Source organism: Primulina eburnea, chromosome 8 (genome assembly GCF_022965805.1).
Source record: "Primulina eburnea isolate SZY01 chromosome 8, ASM2296580v1, whole genome shotgun sequence".
Lineage (NCBI taxonomy): Eukaryota > Viridiplantae > Streptophyta > Magnoliopsida > Lamiales > Gesneriaceae > Primulina > Primulina eburnea.
In genome coordinates this window covers 17,335,296-17,363,266 of record NC_133108.1, presented here as the reverse complement: position 1 = coordinate 17,363,266, position 27,971 = coordinate 17,335,296, and the positions used below count along the sequence as shown (strand labels likewise).

Here is a 27,971-nt window from a genome sequence, read left to right as displayed (position 1 = left end):
CACCATCTCCGCTCATATGCGCAAGACCTACTGTCTCGGCAATTATCCCTTGCACATGCTCGCGCAATTGAAACGATATCACATGCCATCTCAATTCGTGTCTCGGAATGATCCTTCTATAATCACATTAATTCATAATCAATAATCTCGGATTGACATGATATAAATCTCGAACATTACAATAATTTAGATCTTAATATTTGAATATAATTTTCAGATACCAAATAATTGAGATAACTATTTCAAATACTGTTATCAAATTATCATCTATAACTTAGCAAAACAATATCTTCTTTTTGATAAACCTGTTTTTCCCTCCGTCGTCCGCTTCTTCTTCTTTTTGAAAGAAACAAGATTCTCATAATTTTCAATATTCAATCTTGCGGTGATAACATCTATTATTTGTATTTTCATGTCTTCATCGTTTGAATTTTTTGTTGGTCGAATTGAAAATATTTCCTAGCAAGAGTAGCGCTATTTCATCATTCTAAATATCCATTCTCATGTAGCTATCAACATCTATTACTTTACTTCATCATCTTTCTTCATTGATACCTTTGTTGGACGTCGTAGTCTCTCAATTTCTTGTTGTTCGAAATCTACCAATTTTTTTTTGCATGCAATATTTTCATCGCTGAAAATTTTATTGGAATTTCGAATGCATTCAACAACAAATGTTAACATTTTGTTTTCTGTTCCAACATTCTTGTCCAATTTGAAAAGAAATTTATATTCATCTCTATTCAGTGTCTCTAAAACCATATAATATATTGAAGTATTTCCGTCTTATAAATAAATAAGATTTTATTAGTAATTGGTTAAGGAAAATATTATTCGCATGTCTTATAGATGGAGTCAATATAATCTAGAACAACGCAACCAATAAAAACGTTTGCAGCATCGGCCCATATCCATACCCATATATCGCTACTGGTCATGGGTCATTATGATGATCCAACATGAGCCATAGCCCATGCTCAAGCACCGTCATTCATATTGAATATCTCACCTGTGAAAAATGATTTCTTTCGCCTTTTCCAACACTTGAACCTAGGATCTCTAGGCTTAAGTACCTAGATTCTTAAAGTGTTGGTACCAGTTGAGCTAGTAGCCCAACTGATTTTTTTTTTTGTAATGATCATGGGCCATTAGGCTGAACCAACATGAGCATCGGTCCTTACCCATGAACCACTATTGGTCATGGGTTGTTAGGATGGTCCAGCATGAGCCGTAGCCCATGTTTATGCACCGCCACTCATAAAATATTCTACCCCTGGAAAATGGTTTCTTTCGCCTCCTCCAACACTTGAACCCATGAACTCTAGGCTTAAGATATAAATATAGCCCATGCTCATGCGCCGTCACTCATAGAATAGCCCAATTGTATTTTTGGTTTTTTTTAAACTTTTAATAAACATAATTAAATGGCTAAAATACTAATTAGGCTAAATAATTAAGCCCACAAAATTTATAAAATAATAAACCATAAATTAAAGAATTAACTCCTAATTTTCAAAATTTTAAATAAATTTCTTAAAATATTTTAATTCATTAATAAATTAAATTTGATCTTTAAATGCTATATTTCATAAATAAATAAAAATAAATAATTTCTTAAATTAAAATAAAATATAACATTTAATTTTTATCCCCTTAATCGTATCTGGTCTCCTATCTTCGGCCAAACATCAAATATTCACCAGAAAAACTCAAACTCAAGAAAATATTTAATTTTATATAAACAAGGACATATAATTAAACAAAAAAATAATTATTTAACATATGTTCCATGCATCATTTAAATCGTTTTAAATTAATTAAATAAGTTAAGAAGTTTAATTATGCATGAGGTTTACATATACTGGTTTTTGAACACTACATATGAAACGTCTACTACTTAAAATAATATTAGAATTTTTTTTATAAAACTCATATTTGAAAATATACATCCATAAGCATGCATGCAACCAATGCAAAATACCCATTTTGATGTAATAGTAATTTACTAACAATTAAGAATACTGCAATCAAAATTCATGCCAACTCGTCATCCCCCAAGCTTACGTTTTAAAAATAAATCAAATATGGAACATGTAGAAATCCTAACAACCATCAACATAGTAAAAAAACGAGTATGAAAATATCCAAATCCCTCATATCTCATTAACATGATGTGCGGAAGAAATAAGGTCTTCGGGTACGCGTGCGCACATCCATCTTTTCCTACCCAGTTTTCGGCACCTCCAACTCTTAATCAATAGGCTTACATGCATCATTCACACCTAGTGATCTAAAGACTCAACAAACCTGTAACATTATGGCAAGTACATATACATAACAAAAGCAACAATGAAAAGTACTGTAATAAAAATACATTTCATGATCGAAAAGTCGCATGCATAATCATAACCTGTTGAAACATAAATATTTTCATAACATATCACATCATATCAGCTTATAGGTGTTCGTTTCTCTTAATTTGAATTCCGTTAAATAGCTATGAACTTTCGTATCATTGTGTCAATCGATCGATCCATCTGCGTGTAATCGTGGTATCCATGTAGAGCCAAAAATTAGTACACGTAAAACTCATGTATTTATTTAATTCTTAAATTATTTAATCAAGTTTAAAATGATTTTTTTAGAGCCATGATTTATGAAATTACAGTATTTTAAATTATTTATGTTTATGTGTTGCACATTAAAACGTTTTTCGAGTTTCATGTTTCAGGCGATTATTCGATGTGGGATCGAGGAAAGAAGATACCGGCGACGGTTTTGGCAATTTTAAAATGGGGTATTTTATTTTAATTTATGATGGGACATTTTAAATGATTTATTAAGTTTTTAGCATTTTAAAACCTAATTTATTATTTAGTGATTTTAGGATTTTAAAACTTTTAAAGTTTAGCAAGAGTGCATTTCATTTTAAATTAAGGGATTTATTAAGCTAAAAGTGGTCTAGCATTTTTAATTGTTTTCTAATTATTAATTAAGCACATTATTTCCCTAATTTACACCTAAACTCACGCACACACCCACTAACACACACACACACATTCACGCCTACACTCACATAATACCTTACACTCACATTTCAGATTTTTATTGGAGAAACCTAGGGTTCTTTTTATTCTCTCCAGCGGCCACCATCTCCTTAGAATTTTTCCAGCAACTTTATATGATTTTTTTGTAAGAAATCGTGCCACGTTCGTCTCGGATCAATCTTCGCATCTTTCCCGCTTCGGTGTCGTCGTTTCAGTAACTTTAAATATCAAAAGACATGTATATTATTTTGTTTATGCATCGATCTCGTCATAGTGTTTGTTGTTATGTTGTTTATTATGTGTAAAAATTCATGTATGTTGTAAAAAGTTTGAGCAAAAATTTGTTGGAACGATTTTGAAATGATTTAAGATCTGAAAACTCGAAATTTGCTGTCATTTTAAATACTGCGACTTTTCGGTCGATTTTCTGGAAACACTTTCAACATATAAAATGTAGAACATTTCGATACCTTTGATCTGATAGTAAATTTTAAATATTTGGATAAGAAATGAGTGAGTTATGATCGTTTTCGTGGGACTTCTCAAACTTCGTTTTTCTGAAAAATGCTTACTTGATATGTTCTTGAGGTTTTATTGTTGCAGGCTTTGTTGGAGATCGACGGGTGTTCGCTGTTGTGTTTAAGTATGTTGAGTATGATGTTGGAATGGTTTTTGGTGTGTCGATTTGCATCGATAGGCGCTTGTATGCATTAGAAGTCGTAGGATGCGTTTTGGGTGTCAAATGTCGTGTTCACGGATTGGGTTGCGTTGTTTGTGATGTGTAGGTATTTTGGTGTGTTTGTTTGAGTTGAATCAGTGCCTTAGCATCCTAGGAATGGGTCTTGAGGTAGGATTAAGTCACAAGTGTAGAGAATTCCGTTTGTTTACGATTCCAGCACCTACACGGACCCGAAGCCGTGACCCGTACACGGGATCCGTGCCCTTTTTCCTTCAAAATGCGAATTTCCACAATGTACCCGGACCCCTACCAAGACCCTTACACGGGGTTCGTGTATCCTTTTTTTTTTAAAAAAAAATTATTAATTTTTTTAATATGAATATAAAATATAAGATTTTTTTTGTGGTTATGAATATACATTATAGGATTTGTTTTGTGGTTATGAATATAAAATATAAGATTTGGTTTGGGGTTTTATGTCATGGTTTAGTACGATGATTAAACGAGGTCAAGTCTGGAGTGATCTAGAATGTCATAAGCTATTTATTTACGTCGGTGGTGAGCACGAGTAACTACATCTAAGCTATGAAAGGTTAGTGTTTGAATTCATGTTAGTATGTGCAGCAGTGGCCCCAAGAGAGATCCAACGAATCCCTCAACGCTATGTAAGTTTGTTCGACGTGCAAAAGAAAATATTTAAAGTTTTTGAGGTATGCTAAATGTCTTGGGACCAATCCACCCGGTAAAGTATGACCGGGGATCTTATGTATGTGGTAGTGGACATCCCTACCAGCCCAGTACTGTGGTTTAGTCTGATCAGGCGCAATTTTGTATGGGTCACTTGCTTTGAAACATATCTCTACGCAAAATGATGTTATGTATGCTCAAGTATGTATGATGCAAGTATGTTTAAAAAAAGTTTTATGATGATGTCATGTCTACGTTTATGCTACTACGTTCAAGTTTCAAGTATGTTTATTGATAAGTGCATTTTATGCACTTATATTAGTCATATATTTCATATAGATTGTTAGTCTTTCCGGGCGGAATTACGCGTTTTTTGTTATTTTTGCTGTGATCGCAGGAACCTAGGTGAAGCCACTGAAATGGCGTGAAAAGGAGCGAAGATGGTGCCTAGTAGAAGAAATGTGAGCCAAGCGAGCAATGGAATGCATAAGCACCCGCGCACATGCGCCTCCCAAAGCGCGCACATGCGCGAACCATACAGTGAGCAGCGCGCATATGCGCCGCTCATGGCGCGCATATGCGCGAGAAAGAGAACAGGCGAGTCCACAGCATCGCGCACATGCGCCACCCAAGGTCGCGCACATGCGCGACCCATCTAGAGAGCAGCGCACATATGCGCCGCTCATGGCGCGCATATGCGCGCAAGAAGGAAGCCCACTCTAGGAGACCCGCGCATATGCGCGAGTCTGTGTCGCGCATATGCGCGCGACACGATGTCTGAAATTAAAATAGGTTTTCGCGCGGACTAAAAAGGCATTCGGAAATATTAAAGCACAGCCGTCATACCACTCGAGGAGAAAGAGGAAAAGCGAGAGCACACGGAGCACGGGACGGGAAGAACGGAGATAGAAGACGCTGAATCCGGACACGGAGACGCACTTCCACCTCTCGCCAACACGTTCTTAATTCGGTTTCCTACTTTTACGTTTTTAATGATTACAAACAGGTTTTGTATTGATTTAATCACGAATATGAACTAATTCCATTTTCTAGAGATTGATGTAGTCTTGGTTGAACCTATGTTATTGACTTTTTAACTTTTCATCTAATTAATTCATCGCATTTATTTGTGATTTCTTGTGATTAATGCTTTTGGATTACTGGCCATAATTCGATTGATTGTATAATTAAAATCTAACACTCGAAAGAGGGGATTGAAATTAGGACAGGAGAAATCACATCGTTAGATATTTATAACGTGCAAAAGACGTATAACTCTGACGAATCCATAAGAGGACCTTGGTTGCATTTATTACGTGTTGCTTGATTTTGAATAGACATATTAAAATCGGTAATAGGTAATACAGTTCTGTTTATCACTCGACAGAGGGAGTAGAAACATTGCGAGTTCTTGGTTATAAATGCGATGCAATTTAATAACATGTTAGTTAATGCCGATTTAGCATAGGGGAAGCCAGACGAAATCATATCTCTAGATTTATTTCTTCAGTGAATTCTATACGGCGTGCTAGATTTACAGTAATTACTATTTTATTTGACTTGATTACAAACCAACCATTCGATTTGTTTAAATAAAGTTGAGCTATGTCAATTATGGTAATTAATATACAACTTTGAATAATTACTCCTCGTGGGATCGATATCTGTACTCATACAGTACTAAAACTTGACACCATATACTTGCGGTAGTAAAAACACGCAACATTTATGCTATTATGTTCAAGTTTCAAGTATGTATGCACTATTTTAAAAATTCATGTGGTTTATTACGTATTACTTGTTATATCCAGTTTATACATGTTGAGTCTTTAGACTCACTAGACTTGATCGATGCAGGTGATTGTCGAGACGAGGGGTGGGGACCAATGAGCCAGCTTGGACTGCGCAGGAGGCTAAACCCGAGGACCGCCCATGTTTTAAGATTTTATGCATGATGATTTTAATAATCTGATTTCACATTTTTGTTTAAGATGTTTAAACAAGTATTTTTAGAAAACTTTATTTGTGACCTTTTATTGCATATATTTTGGATGAACAGTTTATTGATGATCGAAATTTGAAAGTTATTTTGTATTTAAGAAAATTTTTATTTTTCCACAAAATTTGAAATAGTTTAAAAGTACGGTAAGTTATAGTTGGTATCAGAGCGGTGTTCTTGTAAAGGGTTATGCCTACTGCTAGTTGCGAGAAGCTCACGAAGCCACACCTCAAGTCTGTAAGTTTTAAGGTTTTAAATTATTTCATGTAGTAAGCATCAAGTCATGATTTCAGCATGTGTATATTTAAATTCAAATTTCGTGCTTCTTATGTTATGATATTATGTTCCTACATGTTGGGTTTACGTGTTGGGTAAATGTTGGAACAGTGTGCCTCCCAGACATAGGATTGTGCGTGAAACGGGCGATGAGAATAGGGGAGCTCAGGATGGGGAGATGGTCACTCCTCATCGTCCACGCCAGATATGCAGGATCAGATGCTTGCAGGGATGACGCAGTTCTGTTAGAGTAGGTGCCCGTCGAGCCAAGTGTTGGCCGATGGTTCATGTTGAAACTCTATGTATAAACAATCTTTATTTTAATAATATTTGAAATTATTGTTTTGACACATCTTTATCTGTATACCCATGCTAGTTGCATAGAAAAAGTCCTTGAATATACAAATAGTAGAAAGAATATGAGATGCTCATATGATGAGTATCATGAAATTCATATTTGAAATACTTTATATTCTAAACAGTTCCTAGTCGATTCAGCCGCCGCTAAAAAGGATATATGCCGCTCGAGTTCGCGACTAGTATCTGCAATATGAGTACCATGTTTCATTGGTAGGGGTCATTGTGATGTCCGAACATGCAGATAGGTGCTCCTTGTAGAGTGCACTGAACAACCCTCCATAAAGGATTTTCCAAGTGGTTCTCACTTATCGAGTGGAAACATCATAGTTTATGGTTGTATACCATTAGTCCTTATGGCCCGGGACAACATTGTGACTCTATATGCTAGCATTGCACTTTGACTTGTTTACCGACTCTCATGGAGTTATCAGGTGGCAAGGTTGGGTGTTTTGTCGAAACATATAGGAGTCGATGTATTGTAGTCGGGGATTCACCGCTTACTTTCGGGTATGGATATCCTATGTGATCTCATGAATATGTAGCATGAAATCTCTGATCAGAGAATAATGTTAATTATGAAAGGGGTTTTATTTATTACACCATCGATGCAACTACGACATGACACATAGTATCGATTTTTTGACAACTCTCGATATACCAATAGTTGTCGAATCGGTCGGGATATATGAGTTGAAGGGACCGTACTGTACGCTAACCATAATTGAATGGTTCTTGCAGACACTATCATTTGATACCTAGGGAATCATGTAAGTGATGCTGCTAGGCGTTTCACATGATTGGTTGGGTACTATCAGACTTGAGTTCTGACGTTCTTATTATCAAGGAGTTGATAAGTAAGAATGAAGCAATTGAGTTATGCTCATATAAGGACATGTTGAGTCCTGAATGACATGTAGATGTGAACCCACGACTAGTTGTATCAATGAACCATTGAGGGCCACACAAGTGCCAACTTTCTAGATCCCGTTGAGAAGTTAAAAATAGTTCAATGTGTTGAACGGTTTATAAATGAGTTTATAAGCGCAAAGAAAAATACAAGTATTACTTCTATAAGGAGAATGTAACTTTTAATTTGAGGAAGTGTTCCTAAATTAAAAGTTGGCTAAACAAATAATTTATTTGAAAATTGTGATTTTAATAAACATTATTATGGACTAAATTAAATTAATACAAGTGTTGAATTAATTAAACACTAGTGGACCTAGTAGAGTCCAAATAATTAAATTAATTCTAATGTTGAATTAATTAAACAACATTGGGCCTTGTAGAGCCCAATTAGAAATAATTATTAAATTAGTGGGCTTGAGTAAAATCTAGTAAAGTTTAAATGGACTCAAATGTGTTTGAGAAATTTAAATAAAAGTCCATGAGCCTTGTAATTGTTACAAGCCCAAATAGAATTGGATGCTTGAGGGTTAAGGGTTGGAGGCAACTTTTGAGTTAATTGTGTGGCATGCAGAAGCAACTTTTTGCTTCAACAATTTCCACAACCAAGAAAGTTTCCTCTCCTTCTCTCCTACACCTCAAGGGCCAAAAATTTTGAAGCTTATTTTCTCCTTCATTTTTCTTTCTTCAATTGTTGAGGAAACTCTCTCTTCTCAAAATGAAAAATGTTCTAATTTTTCTAGTGAAAAATTAGAGTGGATTCAACTTGTTGGTGGTGGGCTTGATTTTGAGCAAGGTGTGCTAAAAGGAGGCTTGTAGATTTGTCTACCTATTAAGAGCCAAGTTGTTTACAACTTGGTCGGAGCCATCATCAATATCAAGAAATTGATAGGTAATTTTCTAAAACACCATATGAATGTCATATGTGTTTTTTTTTATGTATTTGCTACACACTATAGTTTAGGGTGCTCGATTTTCTTGTACAAATTTTTTTTTTGAAACTTCCGTTGCGCATTCGGACACCTTAACCGATACTCTTTCAAGTAATATCAGAGCTATGGATACTATTTTGTGTAGCATATACATGATATTATATTGAGGTCAATTTCAAACCGCATGAGATAATTTTTGCAAAAAAATCGAGGCCGGTTTGGGGCGACTTTTGGGTAGCAAGTTGCTGCCCATTTCGGGCAACTCGGGCTGACCGTTTCGGGCAGCAAGGGCAACCCGAGAGGCTGCCTGAACAGCCCTTTCAAAACAAAAAAAATATTTTTTTGTAAGTTGGCCGGAATCCCGCGACGATGATGACGACTAGGGTTTCCAAAAATGTTTTGGAATATCAAAGTGTCATGGGCCTTGAAGTTGTTGGGACATTAGATGGCTAACATATTTTGTGAAATTTAAATGGGCCAAAATGTTTTTGGTGAAAAATGATTTTTTGGGCCCTTATGTTTAAATTTACAAAAGTTGTACATATTTTCTCATGAAATAAATAATTGAAGTTGGACTTTAATTATTTATATTAAATGATGATTTACAAGAAATTAGGTTATAAATAAATTAATTAGAAGGTAGACAAAGGAGTTTGTATACTTTGTTAATTTAGTTTATAATCGTGGCGGTTAGTGATTTGATCAATATATATAATATTGGATCAATTGATTTTTGTGATAATTAATTGATGGTATATGATATGTGATATTATGCATGAAGGATGATCAAAAGCCCAAGCCCAATTTGCTAGGTGTATGCTAGGATATTTTGTGTTGAATGATTGTAATAATTATCAATTTATAATGTGGGATTTATGGCCCGTTCCCATCCCATGAGATGTATCCCTATTTGTCATGGATATTTATTTGTAAATATTAGTATAGTGGTAGATCAAGATGAGAAGATCTAATTATTTTAGCACCAAGCTAAAAATAAGACTACGCTTAGATGGGAAGATTGTGGCCTTGATGATTATGAAGATCGAAGACATGTAAATATTAGAAGCTTATGTAATAGTTGCATTTGCATCCCATTCGTTTCCCTAGGATTGGACCTAGGCCCATGTTTAGCTACACGGGCCATTAGTTTTGGGGCGATTGATCATTCTTGTTTAGTTTACTGTTTATAATATATCCATGATATGTTATAAATAATGAGTATGTACGTTATTATTATGATATGTGCGTTATTATTATGATAATAAAAAAAGTGCATGAATCCGGCAAACATACGATCAAACATGGCGAGATTTTAAATAAAATTAATGATGAGACATTTCAAAATTAAAAAACTCTCATTTTGAATAAGATTCAAAATTAATATCAAGCCTGAAAATGGGAATTATAAAGGTGTTTATAATTTTCATGTTTTCCATTGACAATGGGTGCATGATGAACGCTACCCGTGTTCGAGGCTCGGCTCATATTATTGGGGGGGCCTTGGACACCAGAAAGCTGTGACATCCATTGATATTGCGATGTGAACTACGTGGAACTCCCATTTTTTCGGATATTATTGAGGGAACTCTTGGCGATCGTCCATTAAGGTTCAACATCGATGGGTAAGGCTTGACACGTAAAGATGAACGACATCATATTATTGGGTCCTAATCAAACGTGAGACAAAAGTTTACGTAAAAGGTTGCATAAAGATGCAATTGGAAACTACTTTTTAGGAATTATGATTGGCTGATTGTATTTGGAATCATAATTTGCTAAATCGACCTTACGTACCTACTGAGGAAATGAGTTTCCCGTTTTTTACTAGAGGGTAGTGACAATTGCAAAATAGTGGGAGTAAAAATTTATGAAGTAAAAGTCCATACTATATATCTTATTAAATATTTTAAAATAGTCATTAATATTTATTTGTTTTACTTTTCAGTACACTTTTGAAAATGTCTTCGATTCGCAATCCGCTATCTGCAATACTCGAAAAACACGTATTAACCAGACCTAATTACCTCAATTGGTTAAGAAACCTAAAAATCGTATTAAATTCGGAAAGGATAGTGTATACACTTATTGAGTCGCCCCCTGTTGAGGCTCCGACTATCTACAATCCCGAAGAATTGCAAACTTACAAGGATTGGTGTGACCATGACTTGCGAGCTAAGTGTTATATGCAGGCTTCTATGAATGATGAGCTGTAGAGGCGTTTTGAGGATGCAAAGAGTGCTGCTGATATTCATTTGTATCTCAAGGAGCTCTTTGGTGAGCAGATTCGACCTCTTAGGTATGCTACCGTCAGGAGCTGATCACTTTATGCATGCGAGATGGGGCTTCGGTCCATGAGCATGGCCTAAAGATGATTGGACTCGTGGACAAGCTCGTTGGCATGGATCTTATGTTGCCTTCGGAGTTGATCACCGACGTGTTGCTTTTGTCGCTGCCTAGCTCATTTGAACCTTTTGTGGTGAATTTCAACATGAACAAGCTAGAGCCTACCCTTGAGGAGTTGGTGAATATGCTTGTTACGTTTGAATCCACCATCAAGAAAGAGAAGCCGATTCTTTATGTGGGTTCTTCATGTGGTGCAAAGACTGGTCCACATGGGAAGGAAAAGAAGGGTTCTTTCCAATGTCCCAAGAAGAATGTGCCCTTCAAGAGGCAAGCTCCAAATCCTATTGTGGCAGCCACACCAGTAAAGGTTCACAAGACTTTTAAAGGCCCGAAAATTCGTTCTTGAAAATTTGCGGATTATTTTTTTTAAAATAAATAACAAGCCTCATTCATAAAAATAACTGATAAAAGTATTCCATTTTTAAAAATAGCACAGCGGAAATAATAATGTTTGCAAAATAACAATTTAAAATAATTCAACTAAAGATAAAAATCTGATTTTGAAATAAAATAGTAAATGCTGCAAATGAGGTCCTCGGGTTCCTAATACAGCTGACCCAAGCTAGCTCACTGGTCCCCGCCCTCGGTCCCGACCTCATCAGTACCTACAACAATCAAGTCTAGTGAGTCTAAAGACTCAGCATGTATATATCGTAGATAACAATAATAATAATAAAATCGCATGCAAAGTGGAAATATCATGTAATGAGGCATAAAGTGAAAATAACTGATGATGAGTAATTATAATACGTGCATAACTGAACTGAAAATCGTAAGTGAAAATGTTTGCTCCTTGGAGCCCTGTAATGAAATAGCATGTAATAATTTTCTGGTGAGATTATGGTCTACGCAAGTGGCCCCTGAACTGAACTGACCGGTAACTGGAGACCGGACCGGTAACTGGCGACCGGGTTTAGTAATGTTTGTCTGATCAGACTACTGCCACAGTATACTGGGTGAAACAACTGAACTGGCCGGCAACTGACGACCGGATGAAGTAATGCCAATAACTGACCGGTAATTGACGACCGGGTGAAGTAATAATCCCATGGTAGTAAAGTGACCACAAGCCATATCGCATAAATCTAAAAAATGAATATTTTATATTTTTGCACGTAATATAATTAAATAACATAATTAAATATTAATCATTTCGATCTTCTTGCATTAAAATCATGTACTTGCGATATTTTTAAAAAAATACCTTTATGGCTTGATTGAAGTATGAAAGAAGATATAAACATGCCTTGGTTTGTTTTGACAGAAAACAAACGAAATAACGACGCGACACGGCGGAGACGGAGTGTTCTTCACTTTCTCACTTTTTCTCTCTTAATTCCTTTAAACCAAGCATGCACCATAATTATTGTAATAGCGTAAAAAAAATCGTAATCGTGATGCATGAACATTTAAAAATATCATGATTTGTGCTCAAGGCGCTGCCTTGACCAAAATCTCTCCTCGGGTGAAAAATGACCATTTTGCTCATAGACGTAAAATTTCACTTCTTTGACATTTTCTTAATTTCATTGACTCTAACACGTCCCAAATAATTATTTAAGCTTACAAGAACTTTCCCATATTTTTATTTGGCCTAAATCTATGACTTTTAAATTAATCTTTAAATATAACCTATTAATGCGTTTTAATCCCGAATTAAACCAAACCTTAGCATAAAATTCCCAATTTAAAAACTTAGACTTCTAATAATTATTTGAGCTTAAATATAATTTTCCATAATTTTATTAAGCTTAAATCTAGGCGTTTCAATTAATCCTTTAATTAATGTTTCGTACGGCGATTAAATCCCCGATAAATCCAAAACTCCTTATTTTGATCCAACACTTACCAAACTCATAAAAAATGTCCCAAAACATATTTAAAAGTATTTTTTAGACGTAAACTCGAGCCCATATCATAACATAACCGAATTGTTTTAAAACTTGTACCGGTGTCCCGGTTTTAACCCGAATCGATTCGAAACTTAACCGAATTTTCCTAAACTTTTTACCATATCTTACAAACACTTAAAATTCATAAAACAATATAACCAATCCCCTAAACCCATGGCTGAAAATTCCAGAAAAAATAGCATAACTCTCGGCCTCTCCAATTTCCCTCCCTTGTGCAATACCTTCCCTAAAACTCACTCCATTAACCCCACCCAACGTACCAGCCATGAACCGACCTCTCCTTGACCACCTAGGGACTCTACTTGACACACTAGACACACGGCTTTAGCTCCATGCAAGCTGCACAAGACCAACGACCGCTAGACACCAAGGAGTTCCTACCGCGTCAACCTTTCAAAACATGGCTTGGTCGTTTGATCCGGCAACTCCAGCGTAGTTCGAGCTATCCCAGCCCCATCTCAGACCTCCCCAGGGTCTGATCCTGTGCTGGATCAAGCCCTCGCACAGCTGGTGTAACAGGAGCTTGGATCGAACCACACACCTCACAACCGATCGGCCCTCACCCTTAATCATCAAAACCCAAACAAGCTGCTCACACCAGCACCTAAACCTCTACAACCATGGGCTGTACAGGCCCTTGACAACCTTATACAGCAGCCCCTTGCACCACACATCAGCAAGATTATGAGTAGCAACCGAAAAATGCAAGCATTCAAAGAAAAACCGAAAAATCATGCATGCACAAGGCTGGATCTATAAACTTTCATGCATTTTCATAAAGATCAGTATACTATCAGCGAGCGTGTATGAAGAGAAAAAAAAGTACGTGCGTGCCTGAATGATGCAGAATGCGGGAGGGAAACGAGCCGAAAGCCGAAGAAATTCTTTATTGCAAGACAAGCAAGATCCGAGACCTTAGCTGATGGATTAAATAATTAAACGAGAGAGGAAAGGTGGTGGGGAAATGGTTGGAACCGAGAGAATAAAGAGGAATGAAGAGGGTGTCGGTTGGTTTAAAGAATAATAGATATAGGGTCACCACTTGTACAATAATTAAATGGTTAAAAATTCAACTAATGGCCCTTTATTTGTTAATTAAATTTTAAAAAAAAATATATAAGCCTAACAAGTTTAAAAGTAGACCCATTAAATTCAAACACAATCCCGAAAAATATTTCGTGTCAGAAAGATTTTGAAAATATTAGCCGAAGCCTCAAAAATTCTCCCGATTCGATAAAATTTACGTACCGTTAAAATTAAAATCCTGCGAGTATAACTACCCAATAAAATCCCGTTTTAGAAAAATATGCTTAAAAATACCTTATATTAATTAATAAAAATAAATTATGTAAATAAAAAAATAATTTTCCTGAAGATTCTCCGGTCTTTGTTCCTCGTTCGAGCGCGAAATGAAACTTAAAAATCTTTAATGCATGAACCTTTAAAATTACCAAAATAATTTGTAAGGTCCAAAAATTAAGGCGTCGTAATCCAACTGCATGCAAGTCTAGAAATTAGGAAAAAAATGAGTAATTTATTTTAATGGCTAATTAATTATGTGACATACATGCTTATTATGATTTTATTGCCATTCTGCATGAAATTATATTTTTAAAGTTATTCAAGTGACGATCGAGAAACGGAGACCAATGGCTGAAAAATGTTTTAATTAAATAATTAATTTTAAATTATTTAATTTAAGGGAGATGGTTTTCTCATATTTTTGAAAACGTTTTTTTTTTAGTTTATTTAAAGCTACCTTGTGCTAGTGGGCTTAATTAAAATTTAATAGGCCTTAAGCCTAATTAATAAAATTGATTAGCATATAAAAACAATTAAAAACCTAAACTATACACACACTTTCACGCCGCCCAAAATTGTTACCAAAGCAAAAGCTTCCCTTGGCGCACAGCAAGTCTCGGCCGAGAGTGACAACAGCTTTTCCCTTAAGGTTTTTAGTGAACCTAGCCTCGGTTCTCTCCGTTCTTTGTCGCCGTCGGTATTTCGTGCGTTTACGACACAAAGGCACGCCTAAATCTTCCTTTTCTCATCCATTACATCATAGTATCAATTTAAAATATGTATGCATGGAGAACTTGAAGATTTATTCCAGAAAATTCGTTTTTCTCAAGTACATGTTATGAATTAATGATTTTTATGTACCAAGTCATGTCTTGTTGGTGTTTAGGGACTGCCATGATGTTATATGAACTTTAGGTAAAGTGTTCAAGGAAAACAAAGCCACAGACACCCACTCACCATCGGCAGAAAACAAAGAAAACAAGGAATCAAAAACCGAAGGCTGCTGTCGTGAGTTATGCGTTCGGGCTTCTCGATTTAAGGGTGAGGCTTGCACTTGGCTTGGGCCAGGACGTAGCCAGGGGTGTCATGAGTCAGGGCGAGAGTCCTAGCCATGCTAGGACTCGAACCGAGGGCTCGGGAAAGAGTCCTAGCGCGGCTAGGACTCCACCCGAGAACCTGCACAGATTTGTGCAGGGTTGCGCCACTTCCAGGATATGGAGGCTCGTTGCGTGGGGAACGGGCTGGGCTAGGAGGGTTCACTAGTGTCCTAAGTAAGCGTCCTTGGGTTGGGTTCGGGCGGTAGAGCGTTGGCTGGACTCACACGATCACAAATATGGAACCCATGCCAAGTGTGATTCTCGGCCAGCACATGCAGGGTCTTGAGGGGCCCCGTTTTTGACTTTGGGTGAGGGTTTTTAATGGTTTGATTGTCCAGTAGGTTGATTTAGGATGTTGGGCAAGTTTCGGTTTGATATGGTCCGAGGGTAACTCGGTAAAAATTAAGAGATGGCTCGGGGTCGAAGTTTAGGTGTCAAAATGAGTTTTAAAATAAAGAAAATTTGGAAAACGGCTCGTGGGGGTCGAGTCGTGATCCATAAGGGCTAAAATAATATAAAAATACTAAATTTTGAATTTAGGAATTTTATGTTAACGTTTGGTATTTTTCGGGATTAAAACACCGTTAAAATAAATAAGAAAAGATAAGTGTAAAAGTCTAAGTTTTAAGCCAAATGAAATTACGAAAAATTTATATAAGCTTAAATAATTATTTGGGACTTGTTAGAGTTGAGAAATCAAGAAAAAAAGGCAGAAACGAAAATGTCACGATTAGGGGTAAAACGGTCTTTTTACACCTAGAAATTAGTAAAGGTCATGGTAGTGCCCTAAATGCTGTTTTTATGATATTATGATCATTTTTTTTACATGTTTATGGAATGTTAAGGATTTATTTATGATTTATTTTAAATGTCCATGAAATTTTATGATTTAAGTTGACATTTAAAATATATGGTGCATGCTTGGTTTCAAAAGAAAATATGTTTATGCATGATTTTATAAAGTGATGAAAACCTTGATGAAAGTGAAGTAATTGTGACTATGAGGATTTGAGGATATGAGGTTATGATTGAGGATAGGCCAAGGCTCAGTTGACAATCCTGTGTCGCTGATGTCCCCGTCGCCCAGCACTGTGGTTTCATGTAGATGGTACCATCGACTTTTGAGGATTGAGAAAAGTCACAATTAACGATCTGAATCAATAAAGGAAAAGATAATGTTAATGATCATGAAAAGATTATGTCATGTTATGATTGAGGAAAAGGTAAAGGTGAGGTTCATGTTATGCATATCACGAAAATGTTATTTTTTTTGTAAAAGTATTTTCACTGTTGCATGTGGTTTTATTATGTATTATTTGTTACAAAGATTTGGTGTGTTGAGTCTTTAGACTCACTAGGTGTGATGGATGCAGGTGGTATTGAGGGAGGTCTTGATGGGTGATGCTACTGGACTGAAGGTGTACACAACCCGAGGACCAGCGCTACATTTCCGCATTATGCTTTATGATTTAAGTTAAAGATTTTTACGATTTTTATTTATGCTTTTGAGAGGTTTTTGAGAGGTTTAGTATATGCTATACTTTTCAACTTATTGTTTTTTAGGCTTGGTAAAACAGTAGACGATTTTACTTTACGACAATTTCACTCGAATTTTTAAATACTAGTTGATTGAGGTAAAATATTTTCATATATTATTTGAGCTGGCCGAATTTAAAAAAAAGTAAAAATAAAATTTCTAGTGCATTTTAAACAGAAGAACACGAGACGTTTCAGTTGGTATCAGAGCAAAGGTCCTGTAAAGGGTTGTGCCACCATCATCGCCGAGAAGATCAGTCGTCAAGCCTCAAAGTTGTAAGTTTTACATGCTTTATGTGATTTTATGATATTACCTGCACGACGTTATGAATACCACACGATTATGCTACATGTTTACTAGTATTTCAAGTATTTTGCTCTGCATGCTTAAGTTGCCATTTATGTTATGAATTTTCACATGATTAGCGAACGTAGATTTAAATGCATGTTGGTTACGTTAGAAGTTTGGAAACGTTCAGATAAAATGCCTCCTCGACGTGCCCCTGTCACTGAAAACCAAGAGGAGAACAGTGTTAACCGTCAAGAAAACAACCAAGGGAATGGACCTCCACCACCACCACAAGATGCTGCTACTCGTGCTCTTGAGGGGATGGCTCGTTTATTCGAGCAACAGTTACAGCAACAGCAGTTGCAGCAGCAGCAGCTATAGTTACAGTTACAGCAGTTACAGCAGCAGCAGCAGACACAACAGACACCTAGGCCACCACAGGACATCTATGATCAATTCCGGAGGCTAGGGCCGAAGGAATTCTAAGGCACCACCGATCCATTTGCTGCCGAGAGCTGGATTCGTTCTCTTGAGGTACACTTCCATTATCTGAATATGGGAGATGCTGACCGTGTGAGGTGTACCACTTACCTGCTTAGGGATGATGCTTCACTTTGGTGGGAGGGGGTCGAGCATGGTGTTAACCTTGCTACTATCACTTGGCCACAATTCAAAGAAATTTTCTATGAGAATTTTTTACTGCGGATGTTAGAGGCCGACTAAAGAGGGAGTTTATGAGCCTCCGACAGGGAGACTTGTCTGTTGCCGACTTTGTGAAGAAATTTGATAGGGGTTGTCACTTTGTACCCCTTATTGCGAGAGATCCTGCAGAAAAGCTTAGGCACTTCATGTATGGTCTACGTCCTTCTCTACGCAACAATGTTATGATGATGCATCCATTAGATTATGCTACCGCCACTACTTGTGCCTTCAAGTATGAGCAAGCTTTGAAGGATATTGATTTTGAAATTCAGCGTAAAAGGCAACAACACCATAATAACAGTCAGCCAAGCAAGAAGCAGAATACGGGTCCACCTAGACCTCAAGGGCCTCAAAAACCCCAAGGTCAAATCAAGAAGCAAGGGCAGCAGAGGCCACAGAATCAAGGAGCACCACCGCCTACTGAGAGGCAACCCTGCAAAGAATGTAATCGGCCGCATCTTGGCAAGTGCGAATGGGGGACCTACAAGTGTTTCTACTGCAAGGAAAATGGGCACAAATCTGTTGATTGCCCAAAGAGAAAGACACCTACTGTAGGGCGAGCGTATGTTATGAATGCCGAGGAAGCGGAGGAAGAAGCAGACACTACTCTTATCACAGGTAACCTAGTTATTTAACATTTTTATAGTGCCTATTCTTGCATGAAATGTTAAATTGGTTACTAGGATTGATTTGGGAAACAAGATTTAACTTAGTGGAATTTAGGTCGCATGCTCTTCTTAGTGGGGTTTAAGTTATGATTTTAAGAACCCTAGAAAATGTTATGAATTTGGTGACTTATTTTATGAAAAGGATGTTATGTTTCCAAATAAAAAGTTTTAGGGCCAAATTAAAAAATATCATAACCGATTAATCTTTGGGTTTTTCGAATTTGTGGCAAGGGATTTCGATGCAATTTCCGCAATTTGGGGGTTAAAAGTGCAAAATTCGAAAACTTAGGAACTAGGATGCAATTTTCGCTAATTAAGGGACCAAAGCGTAAGAAATCAAAACGGTAAGGGATCAATTTATAATACCGAAACCTTGAGTACTAAGGGGTAATTTCCGAAAATTTTTAAGAGACTAAATTGATTTATGCGAAAATTTAAGGGCCATAGTGCAATTATCAAAAATTGGGGGACTAGAATGCATAACATACGAAAATTTAAGGGCTAAAGTACAATTTTCACGAAATGCTTAAGTTCAACGCAAAATCTTCTTATGAATTTGGGGAAAACTAATGATAGTAAAATCCTTAAGTTTCAACTCGAAAATATTTTAAAGACATCTTTCACCGCAGGGAGGATTATCATTCTAGGTGTAGCTACCTATGCATTGCTAGATTCAGGAGCTACACATTCCTTCATATCTGAAACCTTCATCAAAAGACTGAATATTACTCCTCAAGACATGGGTTTGGGTTTCAAAGTTTCGATTCCATCCGGTGATCAGATGCTCACGTCTAAAATTGTCAAGGATCTGGAGCTTCGTTTATTAAAAAATGTAGTTCAGGCTGATCTTATTGTGCTCCCTATGCTCGGATTCGATATTATACTTGGGATGGATTGGCTATCAGTGAATGGAGCGTCGATTGATTTCAGTCAGCGATCAGTGTCTATTCGACCGCCTAATGGTAAACCGTTTGTTTTTGAGGCGGCGAGGATCAAGCAAATGCCGCACGTTATCTCTTGTTTATGTGCGAGGAAGCTTATTAAGCGAGGATGCTCAGCTTATCTAGCATGCGTCACTACTGCTCAGGAGTCTATCAGTCAGAAGTTAGAGGATGTTGCCATTGTGAGAGATTTTCCTAGCGTCTTTCCTGAGGACGTTTCTGGCATTCCGCCCGATCGTGAGGTGGAATTCTCTATTGATCTAGTGCCGGGCACAGTTCCTATATCAAAAGCACCCTATCGTCTAGCACCTACAGAAATGAAAGAATTGAAAGATCAGATACAGGACTTGTTAGACAAGGGTTTCATTCGCCCTAGTTACTCCCAATGGGGCGCACCGGTATTATTTGTGAAAAAGAAGGATGGTAGTATGCGTCTGTGCATCGATTATCGAGAGCTCAACAGGGTCACTATCAAAAATAAGTATCCACTGCCAAGAATCGAAGATTTATTTGACCAGTTGCAAGGAGCATCGATTTTCTCTAAGATTGATCTGCGTTCGGGATACCATCAGTTGAAAGTGAAAGAAACAGATGTCCATAAGACAGCATTCAGAACTAGATATGGGCACTATGAGTTTTTGGTCATGCCATTCGGGTTGACCAATCCGTCAGCGATCTTCATGGATCTAATGAATCGCGTATTTCAGTCGTATCTGGATCAGTTTATATTGTCTTCATCGACGACATATTGATCTATTCCAAGAGCAGAGAGGAGCATAGCCGCCATCTGAGAACAGCACTGCAAGTACTGTTAGACAGGAAGCTTTTTGCAAAATTCAGCAAGTGCGAGTTTTGGCTTGATAGAGTGGCATTTTTAGGCCACATCATTTCCAGCAGTGGAGTGGAAGTTGATCCGAGTAAGGTAGAGGCAGTGAAAGAGTGGCCAGTGCCGAAGAGCGTCACCGAGATTCGCAGTTTCTTGGGACTAGCTGGCTATTACCGCAAGTTTATTCAGGGGTTGTCATCTATAGCGGTACCTATGACCGCCTTGACAAAGAAAAATGCAAAGTTTATTTGGTGACCCGAGTGTCAAGACAGTTTTGACAAGTTGAAGCAAGCCTTGATATCAGCACCAGTGTTATCTATGCCATCGGGGCAAGGGGAGTACGTCCTTTATACCGACGCTTCTAAACTTGGTTCGGGCGCAGTTCTTATGCAAAACAACCGAGTTATCGCCTATGCGTCGCGGCAGTTGAAAATCCATGAAAAGAACTACCCTACTCATGATCTTGAGCTTGCAGCGGTAGTCTTCGCACTGAAAATTTGGAGACACTACCTGTATGGGGAGAAGTGCAAGATATTCACCGATCATAAAAGTTTGAAGTATTTCTTCACCCAAAGGGAGTTGAATATGAGACAACGCAGATGGCTTGAGTTAGTGAAGGATTATGATTGTGACATTAGCTACCATCCGGGGAAAGCTAATGTAGTGGCAGACGCATTGAGCAGAAAGGCAGCAGTTATCACTCATTTATCACTCCAAAGACCGTTGCAGTCCGAGATACAGCGGTTTGAGCTTGCAGTATATGCTAGGGGCGAGGCCCCTAATCTTGCCACATTATCAGTCCAGTCGACATTGAGAGATAGGATCCGAGACGGACAGTCTACTGATGAGCAGTTGCAAAAGTGGAGAGCTAGAGATGAAGCCAAGGGCCGGAATTTATATTCAGTGGTGGATGGTTTAGTAAGTTATCGAAACCGTCTATGGGTTCCTAGTGGCGATTCTTTGAGAGATCTGATTGTGAGGGAAGCCCATGACACACCATATTTCATTCATCTGGCCAGTACAAAGATGTATAGAGATTTGCAGTTGTTGTATTGGTGGCCAGGCATGAAGGGAGACATTTTGAGATTCGTATCCGAGTGTTTGACTTGTCAGCAAGTCAAGGCAGAAACCAGCAGGGAAATTAAAGCCACTCCCTATTCCCGAGTGGAAATGGGAGAATATCACTATGGACTTTGTAGTGGGATTGCCGAAGACTGGGAAAGGATCGATTTCCATTTGGGTGATAGTTGATCGTCTTACGAAATCAGCTTATTTTCTACCTATTAAGACGACATTCACCATGGTTCAGCATGCAGAATTGTATATTCGGGAGATAGTTCGTCTGCATGGGATTCCAGTTTCTATTGTTTCTGACAGGGATCCGAGATTCACGTCCTCTTTTTGGAAAAGTCTGCATGCAGCGATGGGGACCAAGTTATTGTTCAGTACAGCGTTCCATCCTCAAACCGATGGTCAGTCAGAAAGAGTTATACAGATTTTGGAGGATCTACTACGAGCTTGTGTTATCGATTTCCAAGGCAGTTGGGAACCGAAATTACCTCTAGTGGAGTTCACCTACAATAACAGCTTCCAATCAGCAATTGGGATGGCTCCTTTTGAGGCACTCTATGGAAGGAAATGTAGATCTCCTATTCATATGGTCAAAATTCGTGAGAGAGTGAAGACTGCACAAATCCGACAGAAGAGTTATGCGGACAAGACACGAAGGGACTTAGAGTTTGCAGTGGGCGACCACGTGTTTGTGAAAATAGCTCCTATGAAGGGAGTTATGCGCTTTGGCAGGAAAGGAAACCTTAGTCCAAGATTTATAGGTCCGTTTGAGATTTTGGAGAGGATTGGGACACTAGCCTATAGAGTGGCATTGCCACCTGCACTTTCAGAAGTTCACAACGTGTTCCATGTTTCAATGCTGCGGAAGTACATGTCTAATCCATCACATGTACTTAATTATGAACCTCTTCAACTAACTCCACATATTACGTATGAGGAAAGGCCTGTCCAGATCTTAGCAAGGCAAGAGAGAAGACTGCGTAATAAGGTCATTCCAATGGTCAAGGTCAAGTGGCTGAATCACTCGGAGGAGGAAGCTACTTGGGAAACCGAGAGGGACTTGTTGAGCCGCTATCCAGAGTTATTCGGTAAGTTCTAATTTCGAGAACGAAATTTTATTTAAGGGGGGGAGGAATTGTAAGGTCCAAAAATTAAGGCGTCGTAATCCAACTGCATGCAAGTCTAGAAATTAGGAAAAAAATGAGTAATTTATTTAAATGGCTAATTAATTATGTGACATACATGCTTATTATGATTTTATTGTCATTCTGCATGAAATTACATTTTTAAGGTTATTCAAGTGACGATCGAGGAACGGAGACCAAGGGCTGAAAAATGTTTTAATTAAATAATTAATTTTAAATTATTTAATTTAAGGGAGATGGTTTTCTCATATTTTTGAAAACATTTTTTTTTAGTTTATTTAAAGCTACCTTGTGCTAGTGGGCTTAATTAAAATTTAATAGGCCTTAAGCCTAATTAATAAAATTGATTAGCATATAAAAACAATTAAAAACCTAAACTATACACACACTTTCACGCCGCCCAAAATTGTTACCAAAGCAAAAGCTTCCCTTGGCGCACAGCAAGTCTCGGCGAGAGTGACAACAGCTTTTCCCTTAAGGTTTTTAGTGAACCTAGCCTCGGTTCTCTCCGTTCTTTGTCGCCGTCGGTATTTCGTGCGTTTATGACGCAAAGGCACGCCTAAAATCTTCCTTTTCTCATCCACTACATCATAGTATCAATTTAAAATATGTATGCATGGAGAACTTGAAGATTTATTCCAGAAAATTCGTTTTTCTCATGTACATGCTATGAACTAATGATTTTTATGTACCAAGTCATGTCTTGTTGGTGTTTAGGGACTGCCATGATGTTATATGAAGTTTAGGTAAAGTGTTCAAGGAAAAAAAAGCCACAAACACCCACCCACCATCGGCAGAAAACAAAGAAAACAAGGAATCAAAAACCGAAGGCTGCTGTCGTGAGTTTTGCGTTCGGGCTTCTCGGTTTAAGGGTGAGGCTTGGACTTGGCTTGGGCCAGGACGTAGCCAGGGGTGTCATGAGTCAGGGCGAGAGTCCTAGCCATGCTTGGACTCGAACCGAGGGCTCGGGAAAGAGTCCTAGCGTGGCTAGGACTCCACCCGAGAACCTGCACAGATTTGTGCAGGGTTGCGCCACTTCCAGGCTATGGAGGATCGTTGCGTGGGGCACGGGCTGGGCTAGGAGGGTTCACTAGTGTCCTAAGTAAGCGTCCTTGGGTTGGGTTCGGGCGGTAGAGCGTTGGCTGGACTCACACGGTCACAAATATGGAACCCATGCCAAGTGTGATTCTCGGCCAGCACATGCAGGGTCTTGAGGGGCCCCGTTTTTGACTTTGGGTGAGGGTTTTTAATGGTTTGATTGTCCAGTAGGTTGATTTAGGATGTTGGGCAAGTTTCGGTTCGATATGGTTCGAGGGTAACTCGGTAAAAATTAAGAGATGGCTCGAGGTCGAAGTTTAGGTGTCAAAATGAGTTTTAAAATAAAGAAAATTTGGAAAACGGCTCGCGGGGGTCAAGTCATGATCCATAAGGGCTAAAATAATATAAAAAGACTAAATTTTGAATTTAGGAATTTTATGTTAAAGTTTGGTATTTTTCGGGATTAAAACACCGTTAAAATAATAAAGAAAAGATAAGTGTAAAAGTCTAAGTTTTAAGCCAAATGAAATTACGAAAAATTTATATAAGCTTAAATAATTATTTGGGACTTGTTAGAGTCGAGAAATCAAGAAAAAAAAAGTAAGAAACGAAAATGTCACGATTAGGGGTAAAACGGTCTTTTTACACGTAGAAATTAGTAAAGGTCATGGCAGTGCCCTAAATGCTGTTTTTATGATATTATGATCATTGTTTTTACATGTTTATGAAATGTTCATGATTTATTTATGATTTATTTTAAATGTCCATGAAATTTTATGATTTAAGTTGACATTTAAAATACATGGTCCATACTTGGTTTCAAAAGAAAATATGTTTATGCATGATTTTATAAAGTGATGAAAACCTTGATGAAAGTAAAGTAATTGTGACTGAGGATTTGAGGATATGAGGTTATGATTGAGGATAGGCCAAGGCTCAGTTGACGATCCTGTGTCGCTGATGTCCCCGTCGGCCAGTACTGTGGTTTCATGTAGATGGTACCATCGACTTTTGAGGATTGAGAAAAGTCACAATTAACGATCTGAATCAATAAAGGAAAAGATAATGTTAATGATCATGAAAAGATTATGTCATGTTATGATTGAGGAAAAGGTAAAGGTGAGGTTCATGTTATGCATATCACGAAAATGTTATTTTTTTTGTAAAAGTATTTTCACTGTTGCATGTGGTTTTATTATGTATTATTTGTTACAAAGATTTGGTGTGTTGAGTCTTTAGACTCACTAGGTGTGATGGATGCAGGTGGTATTGAGGGAGGTCTTGATGGGTGATGATACTGGACTGAAGGTGTACACAACCCGAGGACCAGCGCTACATTTCCGCATTATGCTTTATGATTTAAGTTAAAGATTTTTACGATTTTTATTTATGCTTTTGAGAGGTTTTTGAGAGGTTTAGTATGAGCTATACTTTTCAACTTATTGCTTTTTAGGCTTGGTAAAACAGTAGACGATTTTACTTTACGACAATTTCACTCGAATTTTTAAATACTAGTTGATTGAGGTTTATTCTAATAAGTGCAAAATATTTTATATTTTCATATATTATTTGAGCTGGCCGAATTTTTAAAAAAAAATTTTCTAGTGCATTTTAAATAGAAGAACACGAGACGTTTCATAATTCTACCATGCATGAACTATGCATAAAATGAATAAAATATTTAAATACAAATTAATGAAATAAACATGCATTTAATGCTTTAAAACCATTAAATAAAATACCAAAGAAATTTATCCACTACTTGTCTTTAAATAATTAATTAAATTCTTACACTTTCTTTTACATAAAAATTAACTTATTATTTAACTAAAATAAATTCTAAGAATGTTTTCTTAATTTTTATCTCAGTACTCCAACTCCAGTCCGGCCTCACTTATTTAACTGAAAAGGTAACAATTAAACTACTGCGTAAAATAAATAAATTTAAAGAAAAAAATTTAAATATTCATGCAATAAAAATCATTTTAATTTAAATTGGCTTATACGCAGTCCAATTTACGGGTTCTACAATCATCTCCCCTTAAAAGAAATTTCGTCCTCGAAATTAAAACTCACCAAATAACTCGGGATACCGACTCCTCATCTCTGGCTCAGACTCCCACGTAGCTTCCTCCTCTGAATGATTAAGCCATTTGACTTTCACTCGCTTAACCAGCTTGTTTCGAAGCTTCTTCTCCTATCTGTCTAAGATTTGCACTGGTATCTCCTCATAAGACATGTTCGGAGTGAGCTGCAACTGCTCAAAGTTCAGGACATGGGAAGGATTTGCCATATACTTCCTCAGCATAGAGACGTGGAACACATTGTGTACTCCGGCCAGATTCGGAGGAAGAGCAACACGATAAGCTAGCGTCCCAACCCTATCGAGAATCTCAAATGGTCCAATGAATCTCGGACTGAGCCTCCCTTTCTTCCCAAATCTCATAACACCTTTCATAGGTGCTATCTTCACAAAGACATGGTCGCCGACTGCAAACTCTAGATCTCTCCTTCGCTGATTTGCATAACTCTTCTGTCTACTGTGAGCAGTCCTCATCCTACGGATCTTGACCACTACATCGGTGGTCTGATGAATGATCTCCGGACCCAACTCTGCTCTTTCCCCTACTTCATCCCAATGAATAGGCGATCTGCACTTACGACCATACAGTGCTTCATACGGAGCCATACCTATAGACGACTGAAAACTGTTGTTATAGGTGAACTCTACCAATGGCAGCTTCGACTCCCAACTCCCTGAGAAATCAATGACGCAAGCACGGAGAAGATCCTCTAAAATCTGTATAACTTTCTCTGACTGACCATCTGTCTGAGGGTGGAAAGCTGTGCTAAACAACAACTTCGTACCCATCGCTGAATGCAGACTCTTCCAAAAGGAGGAAATGAATCTAGGATCTCGGTCAGATACTATCGAAACAGGAATACCATGAAGTCGGACTATCTCCCGGATATACAACTCTGCATACTGAAGCATGGTGAAAGTCGTCTTAATCGGCAAGAAGTGCGCTGATTTGGTAAGACGGCTCAACAATCACCCATATAGCATTCGATCCTCTGACTGACTTCGGCAAACCGACAACAAAATCCATGGTAACATTCTCCCACTTCCACTCGGGAATAGGAAGGGGCTTGAGCATACCTGCTGGTCTCTGATGCTCTGCTTTCACAAGCTGACAGGTCAGACACTCGGATACAAAATGTTTGATGTCCTTCTTCATTCCGGGCCTCCAATACAATAACTGCAGATCTCTGTACATCTTCGTACTCCCTGGATGAATAGAGTACGGCGACATGTGGGCCTCTGATAGAATATCTGCTCGGATAGTATCACTGCTAGGAACCCACATCCTGTCTCGGTATCTAACTATACCGTCGCTGACTGAATACAACACACTGCCCTTGGCCTCATCTCTCTGCTTCCACTTGGCCAACTGCTCATCTGCTAACTGACCACTGCGGATACGGTCTAGAAGGGAAGACTGAATCGCCAAAGTAGATAGACGGAGAACTCTATCTCAAGGGTAAGTCTCTAGATCAAACCTCTGTATCTCAAACTGAAGAGGTCTAGAAACAGCTAAATGAGTCATCACTGCGACTTTCCTGCTCAATGCATCTTCAACCACATTAGCTTTACCTGGATGGTAGCCAATGTCACAGTCATAATCCTTAACAAGCTCCAACCAACGCCTCTGACGCATGTTCAGCTCTTTCTGCGTAAAGAAGTACTTGATGCTCTTATGGTCGGTAAAGATCTGGCATCTCTTCATTCAAATAATGCCTCCAAATCTTCAAGGAAAAAACTACTGCGGCCAACTCTAGATCATGGGTAGGGTAATTCTTCTCGTGGCGTTTTAACTGTCGAGAAGCATATGCTATCACCTTCCCATGCTGCATCAATACTGCGCCAAGACCGAGCTTCGAAGCATCGGTATACAGAACAAACTCACCGGGCCTTGAAAAATTCACATTATTCTTTGTCAACGATGTGAGTGGAACTACGATAGAGGAGAATCCCTGAATGAATTTCCGATAATATCCTGCTAACCCAAGAAAACTGCGGATCTCAGATGCATTCTGCGGCACAACCCAATCTCTGACTGCTGCAACTTTTGCTGGGTCTACCTCAATACCGC

At 37.9% G+C, this 27,971-nt stretch overlaps 1 long non-coding RNA gene across 1 annotated transcript in view; it reads right to left on the bottom strand.

Moving 5' to 3' along the window:
- LOC140838911 (uncharacterized) overlaps positions 1–14,187 on the bottom strand; it is a 94,668-nt gene extending 80,481 nt beyond the window's left edge. The window contains exons 1-2 of the long non-coding RNA XR_012119681.1: positions 14,037–14,187; positions 12,536–12,628 (exon numbers count right to left, since the gene is read on the bottom strand). This is a non-coding gene — a long non-coding RNA (uncharacterized lncRNA). The remainder of the gene's footprint in view (positions 1–12,535; positions 12,629–14,036) is intronic.
- Positions 14,188–27,971: the final 13,784 nt, after the last annotated feature.